Below are 8,548 nucleotides of genomic sequence, written 5' to 3'. Positions count from 1 at the left end.
GATTCTCTGGTCTGCCTTTGACGTCAGATGGTAACAGCCACCATGTACATAGAGTGACTGTGGGCCAGACACCCAGGGCAGGCATCCAGTCAACAAGGTAGGTGCAAGCTTGCTTATGCTTACTTCCTAATCTGTAGTGAACGCAATCTCATGGTTCCCATCGTAGCTTTGAGCATGTAAACTGGGCTCACTACATATTAGTATGTAAACACAAGTGCACCTGTTCTTATCTTGCTTACAGGGTACTCAGTCCCTGTCACAGAGAGTAAAGTTAAAATGAAGTTTCTATTCTGTGGGACGGTACCAGGAGGCTAAGGGAGAGGTAGACCAGCCAGAATCTCTGATGTGGTGGGAAAAAAATGTGAACTTGTTCGCTGGAGATGAGGAAGTAAGGCTGGGCTTTTGCTGCTTACCAGGGCAACCCAAAGGTGCCGACCCCATATTAAACCACACACCTGCACTCGGAGGCCCTGTTATCTCAGCTTCCTGGGCAAGGAAATGGAGGCTTGCAGAATGGAAACTTCCTAATCAAGGGCCCACAGGGGCTGATGGGAGAGGCAGAGTTTGAACTCCGTCTGAATCCACAGCACACCTCTCCAAACCTGTAGTACTCAGTCATGCTTCTGTGACTAGTTCTGAGTTTGATACCTCCCTCAACATGCACTTGCCACACCCTCTGCTGTCAAGTCCATTGTGAGCCAGCAGCTCTGCTCAGCTCACTGTCATCGAGTCACATCTGATCCACAGCCACCCTTTAGAACAGGACAGCACCGCCTCTGAGGATTTCTGAAATGGCACATGTTTACGGGAGCAGAAAGCCTCCTCTTTCGCCCAAGGAACAGCTGATAGCTTTGGCCTGACGACCTGGGGGTTATCAGCCCAATTGAAGGAGTTCATTGGTGGTCATGATGCTCAACCACTGGACTGATCGCCAAACACCCTGTGGCCACTGGTATTGGCAGGATCAGAATGGATACTCCAAACTCTACTAGAAAAGGTGAACTTTATTTACCAAAAGCCAAACCAACTGCCAATGAATCAACTCTGTGAGCGACCCAACAGGACACGGTAGTACTGCCAGACTATGATCTTTACAGAAGCCTACTGCCGCCTCTTTCTTCTGAGTAACTGCACTCTCACTGCCAGGGAGTTGGTGGCGACTCATAGCTACCCTACAGGACAGGGTAGAACTCCCGGCGAGCCTCCGAGACGGTAACTCTTTTTGGTTTTCTCTCTTTCTTTTTTTAAATCATTTTATAAGGGGCTCATACAACTCTTATCACAATCTATGCATACATCAATTGTGTAAAGCACATTTGTACATTCATTGCCCTCATCAATCTCAAAACATTTGCTCTCCACTTAAGCCCCTGGAATCATTTCCCCCTCCCTCCCTCATGGACCCTGATAATTTATAAATTATTATTTTGTCATATCTTGACCGTGCAATGTCTCCCTTTGCCCACTTCTCTGTTGTCCATCCCCCAGGGAGGAGGTCACATGTAGATCCTATAATCGGTTCCCCCTTTCCATCCCACCCTCCCTCCACGCTCTCAGTATCACCACTCACACCACTGGTCCTGAAGGGATCATCTGCCCTGGATTCCCTGTGTTTCCAGTTCCTATCTGTACCAGTGTACATCCTCTGGTTTAGTCAGACTTGCAAGGTAGAATTGGGATCATGATAGTGTGTGTGTGGGGGGGGGGGTAGGGGAGTGGGGAGGGGAAAAGCATTTAGGAACTATAGGAAAGTTGTATTTTTCATCATTGCTATATCGTACCCTGACTGGTTCATCTCCTCCCTGAGACCCTTCTGTAAGGGGATGTCCAGTGGCCTACAAGTGGGCTTTGGGTCTCCACTCCGTACTCCCCCGCCTCATTCACTATGATAAGATTTTTTGTTCTGATGATGCCTGATACCTGATCCCTTTGACACCTCGTGATCTCACAATTTGGTGTGCTTCTTCCATGTGAGCTTTGTTGCTTCTGAGCTAGATGGCCGCTTGTTTACTTTCAAGTCTTTAAGACCCCAGATGCTATATCTTTTGATAGCCGGGCACCGACAGCTTTCTTCACCACATTTGCTTATTTACCCGTTTTGTCTTCAGCGATTGTGTTGGGAAAGTGAGCATTATAGAATGCCAATTCAATAGAAGAAAGTATTCTTGCATTGAGGGAGTGCTTGAGTGGAGGCCCAATGTCCTTCTGCTACCTTAATACTAAACTTATAAATAAATGCACATAGATCTATTTCCCCATCCTCATATATAAATATATTTGCAAATGTACAAGTCTTTATCTAGACCTCTTCAGGAGTAGAAGAACCCATCTTTCTTCCTTGGATCAGCAGTGGTTTCCGACTGCTGACCTTCTTGTTGGTAGCCCAACATGTAACCACTAGCCACCGGGACTCCTGGCTAGCAACTAACCGCTGGTGGGCTCAAACTATTTGAAAAATAAGCAAACAAAAAGTGGTGGGGAGAAGAATTAGCATCTGAGAGTCATAGGAAAAAAGCCATCTTAACACCTTAAAATCATTTTCATTTTATATTTAAAGCAAGTTATGTAATGTCCTGTTATGCATGCTGAAAATTACCTAACATGTTATAAACACACACATATGCATACACCCTACCTGCTTGCCATCTGCTCCCTATCCTAGGTGCGATCAGCTGAGATGAGTGTGGGGAGGAAGATTCCAGCATCTCCTCTGCATTGCTCTAAGGCGGTCCCCTTTGCTGACATGTGCAACATTGCCTTCAGTGGACTCAGCTAGAAGCTGCACAGAGGAGTCACTGCTGCAGGACTTGACTGTACTTTCACCCCAGGGTGAAGGGGAGGCCAGAGTAGAACAAGACAGGAAGGCTGGCCTTTGAACATGCCCCAAAGCGGGTCATCCTTATCTCGGGGCCTCCCCCTCCTCCATCTGTGGCATGGCGACAGCCATACCAGCCTCTCTGCCCCATCTCATTTCTCTCACCGCAAAGAGCCAGCCTTCTGTCAGACCGGAAAGCAGGAGTAACTCCTTGCTTTGGCCTCCTGCCCTCTTGCCTAGGCAGCCTGTCCCCTTGCTTGCACAAAGGAGCCTTTCAGAGACTGGTTACCTCCATTCAAACTTTCCAGTAAGCCTTTTGTTTTTCCTTTAAGCTCTGCAGCTGAAATACCAGCTCCTGCTGTTGCTATGAGGAAGCATTGCCCTCCCCTCTCTTCTCCCTGCGTTTCTATTGACTAGGAGAGACCCAGAGATGCATTCTCACTCCCTTGCCAAATGCAGAGAGGTGCTTGAGCTTCTGGGGCTGGCAGTGGGATTAGGCATGAATCTGGCCTGTGCTAATAATCCTTCCTTACCTCTTATTCTCTCGCCAGAGTCTCACGAGGGCAGATGGGTAACTAAGGCCGACAGAAACCACTCAGCCCTAAGTGCCCACAGGAGGACCATGCAGTTGGAGCACAAGGTAATTTAGCATGAATATTTATGCACTGTACAGGCCATGAGCCATGCTTCACTCAGCTTATTTTCATTTTAGGCATTTTCTTCCCATTTACAGCCTTTATTTATTACACAGTTAAGGGTGTTAGCAAAATAACACATTACGGCGGGTTTCTTTTTTTCCCGTTCTTTCTCGATTTCTATTATTTCTCTGGAAAAGTGTGCTAGGATGGCATCAAAGTTAGTCGTCATTGCCAAACCCCCAGTGACTGACTGAGGCTTATACTAAGTCCAGGGATCCCTGGTGGTGTAGTGGGTTAAACATGAGCTGCTAACCACAGGTCAGTAGTTCAAAATCACCAGCTTCTCCTTGAGTGAAAGAAAAGGCTTTCTACTCCCTAAAGAGCTACAGTCTCAGCAACTGAAAGGGGTAGCTCTATCCTGTCCTATAAGGTTGCCATCATTTGGAATTGACTCAATGGTAGAATGTAGAGTTTATACAGAGCCCAGTGTTTCTGCCTGTCTTTCATGGCCGCTACAGAGAAATAGGGATTCACATCGACCACTCTTTGGGGTGAAGAGATAGCCACTTCCCTTTGACAGAGTGCTGCAGGTGCTTCCGTGCGGTGCGTGTTCACCCTGTGTCGATGGCTTCGAACCCGTGAAACCTGCATGCGAAGCCCAGCACTGCCACTGATTAGCTCTGTGACTTCAGAGAGATGAATTCCCTATTTTAAGCCTCCATCTCCTCTTATGTGAAGTAAGGGTAACAATAGAACTTTCTTCATGGAGATGTGCCACTCTATTGAATGGGGGTGGGTTCCCCCTTTTAGATGATCCTCTACTTTTCCCAGTGGGATGTCCTTCTCTAGGGACTGGTTCCTCCTAATAACATGTCCCCCGTGCACACGATCAAGTCTCACCATCCTCACATCCAAGGAGCATTCTGACTGGACTTCTGCCAAGGCAAGATTAGTTTCTCCTTCTGGTCACCCATGGGTATTGGATATTCTTACCAACTCTACAATCCAGATGTGTCCATTCACCTCTCACTCGGATCCTTCTCCATCATCCAGCTTTCATATGCTGCCCAGCTGGAAACCTTTAGAAGTTTTCCATGTTATTGGGTATGACCAGGTACCTGAGTTATAGATGGTATGTATCAATCGGAATGATACACACCCCTTCCACCTTGGCCTCCAAATAGGAATCGATGGATGTCCCCTTTGCCTGGTCTTCCTTCTCAAAGACCGAGTTGCTCAAAGAGCCACTTTTGACCCAGAGTAAGTGTCTCCTGAATTGATGAACATTCTGCCCAGTCTGAAGGCCTCCCCAAAGCTCAAATGGCCCAGGAGCTTGTCTTAAGTTTGAGAGATTCTCCTTTGAAGGTGACTGCTCAGGTGTGCAGGCAGTCAATTTGGAAAGGCCACATGTTCAGCGAGTGGTAGAAGATTGCCAAGCCACGGCTTCAAAGACCGAGCCTGCTAGCTTATCTCTTAGATTAACGGTGGCGCCATGGGGACTAGAAGTTGTGTGAGGCGCTAAAGAAAGGAATTTTATAGGTGTGTAGATGGATAGATGGGGGTGCACAAGTGTGAGTCGATTAGAGTGGTGCCCATTTTTGTTGAATCTGGGCCCCTCGTACTCTTTGGGAAGTCAACCCCTCTGCGTACATGGCACAAACAGGCAGAGCTGGCCAAGCGGCTCTGCTCTCTTACACTGGGCCCTGGGGGAATGTGTGGCTGGCCAGGCTGGAGCCTTGAAAGTTCTCTGCGGCAATAATGGAAGAATGCACAAAGTAAGACAAATGGCAAGATTTATCAGCACTGACTCCTCCCTGGGTTGTGGGGAAAAGAAGCAACTCGGTGGTACTTGGAAGACCTTCCCAGGTGTCCAAGGTCAAGTACAGAAACCGTCTCCGCCACGACTCCTCTTAGGGCACTGTTCTTTTCTCCGTAGCAAATTCCTCTGAACTCCGACCCAGATCTTCAGGAAAGGTGAACGTAACTGGAAAAGTACGAGCACCGGCACCCGCCAAACCATTGCTTGGTTTGTTTGCATGGGGTCAGACTCATTTTAACCGCAACACCATGTGCATCGGAGGGGACCGCTACCCAAGTGTTGAAGAGGCAAAATGTCACTCAGAGGACTAAGGTGGGTCTCACCCAAACCATGGTAATTTCACTCGCCTCTTCTGCATTCGACAGCTGGACCAAGTATCAGGCAGATGGAAGAGAAGTTGTTGCATTTGAATTATGCTTTGGGTGAAGAATATTGAACTTGCCACAGACTGCCAGGAGAGCTAGCAAATCTATATTTGAGGATGCCTAGCCAGCATGTGTCTTAGAAGTGAGGATGGTAAGACCGTCTCACACACTGTAGACATGTCCTCGGGGAGGCCAGTCCCTGGAAAGGGGCATCATGCTTGACAGACGGTTAGCAAAAAGAGGAAGTGCCTCAATGAAATGGATGGATGCGGCGGCCATGACAGCGGACTCAGACATAACAGCTAATATGAGCAGGCTGCAGCACCCATGCAGAGTCCACTCTTTAGATCTTGGCTCAGCATGAGTAGAAACTGACCTGATGGCACCTGCCACCAAGAGCATTAGCACCATCAGTTTGGGACCTATTGTCAGGGAGACTAGGAGTAGACCAAGACCCTCCCTCCATGTTGTCTCCTTGTTCTTGGTTCCCCTTTCATTTGAGATGAAAAGAATACAGCAATTCCCTACTTCTGCCTTTCTCTCACATAGTTTGGGTTTTCTTCTTGCTTCCAGTCTCACCTGGCCTGCACACTTGTTAACGAATCTGCTGCTTTATCTCTTTTTGTTTCTTGTAGCTGACTTCCGTGATGCTTTCATTCTCCTGTTCAATGCTTCCACCCACCAGTTTCCACAACTGCTCCCTGGTGCTGAACTCTCAGGCGCATGATCTGTAGGGCCTGTTGCATGTTTTGGGCATGATTCCTAGGTCTGCTCTGACCTAACTAGCTCTGTGTCTGTGCGGTACATTTGGTAGTCATTCTGGGCAGCATGTTGCTCATCTGTAACATGAGGTGTTCTACTTTATGAGAACCCAGGGTCACAATACCATTAATATCACGTACAAGTAAAAGTTTGCTGAATGTAATTGAGAAATGGTTGCAGCAGTACATACACAAAGCGCGGCCAGGAATGTCCAGTTGGATTCAGAAGAAGACATGGGACGAGGGGTATCATTGCTGCTGTCAGCCGGGAGTGGCTGAAAGCAGAGAGCACCCGAGAGATGTTTCCTTCCATTTTATTGCCGATGCACAGGCACTCAGCTGGGTGGATTATAACAGACAATGGATAGCATGAAGGCGAAAGGAAATTCCAGAATACGTCACTGTGCTCGTGTACAGTTTGTCCATGGACCAAGAGGCAGCTGCGTGAACAGCCCAAGGGAAGACCGAATGGTTTAACAGCAGGACCATTGGTGCATCAGGTTTGTGTCCTTTCCCCACGCATACTCAACCTCTCTGTTGAGCACATAATCTGAGAAGCTGGGCTAGATGAGGAAGAATGTGGCACCAGGATTGGATGAAGCCTCATGAAGCACCTTCAATATACGGATGGCACAACTCTGTTGACTGGAAGTAAAGAGGACGCGAGGCACTTGCTGATGAAGATCAAGGGTCACAGTCTTCAGTGTGGATTACAACTCAATGTAAAGGAAACAAAATCCCCACCACTAGACTGATAGACGACATCATGATAAACAGAAAATATTGAACTTTTGAAGGATTTCACTTTACTTGGAACCAGAGTTAACTTCCATGGAAGCAGCAGTCAAGAAATTAAATGACACGCTTCTGATCCTTTCAGCACCATGCCATCTCGGTCTCAAACCCCAGCTGGGGTGTGGAAAGCCCCAGTACTTACAGCAGTGTCTGAGCAGATGACAGCGGACGTGGACAAGTTGCTCAAGGGTATCAACAGGTACAATGCTGAGAAGCTGCCCACCCTGGAGGGTTATGTGGAGACCCAGGCCAAGGAGAATGCCTATGACCTGGAAGCCAATCTCGCTGTCCTAAACCTGTCCCAATTCAACCCAGAACACGGTCACTTCCCAGATCCTACTGAAGGCCCTCACCAACTTCACCCTGTGCAAGTGCATGACCGACCAAATGCATCAAGAAGAGCGGCCCATCCGACAGATCCTGTACCTCGGCAACCTGCTGGAGACTTGCCACTCCCAGGCCTTCTGGCAAGCCTTGGAAGAAAACATGGACCTCTTGGAAGGTATCATGGGCTTGGGAGTTTCTGTCCAAAAGCTCATCTGCCACACGGTGGGCATCACATAGCAGCACATTGACTGCTGCCTGCTGGCTGAGATGCTCAGGGACCTGATGGACGGCCAGCTGAAGGTTTGGATGAGCAAATACGGCTGGAGTGCCCGTGAGTTGGACCAGATCTTCATCTGCAGCCAGGAAGAGAACATCGAGCCCAAGAACACTGTGGAGAAGATTGACTTTGACAGCATGTCCAGCATCATGGTCTACTCCCAGGAACCAAAGCCCTTTCAGAAATACTTGTGAACTTCTGACCAAAAAAGAAAGAAAGAAATTAAATGACATATTGCATGAGACGGATCTCCTGCACCAGACCTCTTTAAAGCCTGTCAGTTTGAGGACTATGGTGAGCCCGACCTGAGTCACGATCTAGTCAATCATCTCGTATGCACAAGAAAGCTGAGCCACAGACAGAGAAGACTAGGAAGGAATTGATGTGTTTGGAACATGGTGTTGGTGAAGACAATGAGAGTCACCTGGGTGGCCAGAAGAACGAACACACCTGTGTCAGAAGAAAGATAATCAGAATGTTCTTAAAATGAGGCTGGTATGATGGCCTATCATGTACTGTTCATATATTATTGTGAGAGACCCGGGCCTTAGAAAAGGACCCCACTCTTGGTCAAATAGCGGTCAGAGACAAAGAGGAAGACTCCCAATGAAATGGATTGATACAGTGACTGCAAGCAGGGCTCCCATGTACAATCACGGTGAGGATGGTGCAGGACAGCACCGTGTTGTATTCCATTGCCCAGAGGAACTGATTTTGACAGATAAAGGAGCCCTAGTGTCATAGCAGGTTA

At 48.0% G+C, this 8,548-nt stretch overlaps 1 pseudogene; it reads left to right on the top strand.

Annotated features, from left to right (window-relative positions):
* Positions 1 to 7,282: 7,282 nt before the first annotated feature.
* Positions 7,283 to 7,991, top strand: LOC142448590 (eukaryotic translation initiation factor 3 subunit K pseudogene; annotated as a pseudogene).
* Positions 7,992 to 8,548: the final 557 nt, after the last annotated feature.

This window comes from Tenrec ecaudatus, chromosome 5, assembly GCF_050624435.1.
Source record: "Tenrec ecaudatus isolate mTenEca1 chromosome 5, mTenEca1.hap1, whole genome shotgun sequence".
In the NCBI taxonomy this organism is placed as follows: Eukaryota; Metazoa; Chordata; class Mammalia; order Afrosoricida; family Tenrecidae; genus Tenrec; species Tenrec ecaudatus.
The sequence above is the reverse complement of the archived record's forward strand: the minus strand, read 5'-3'. Positions and strand labels throughout refer to the sequence as shown.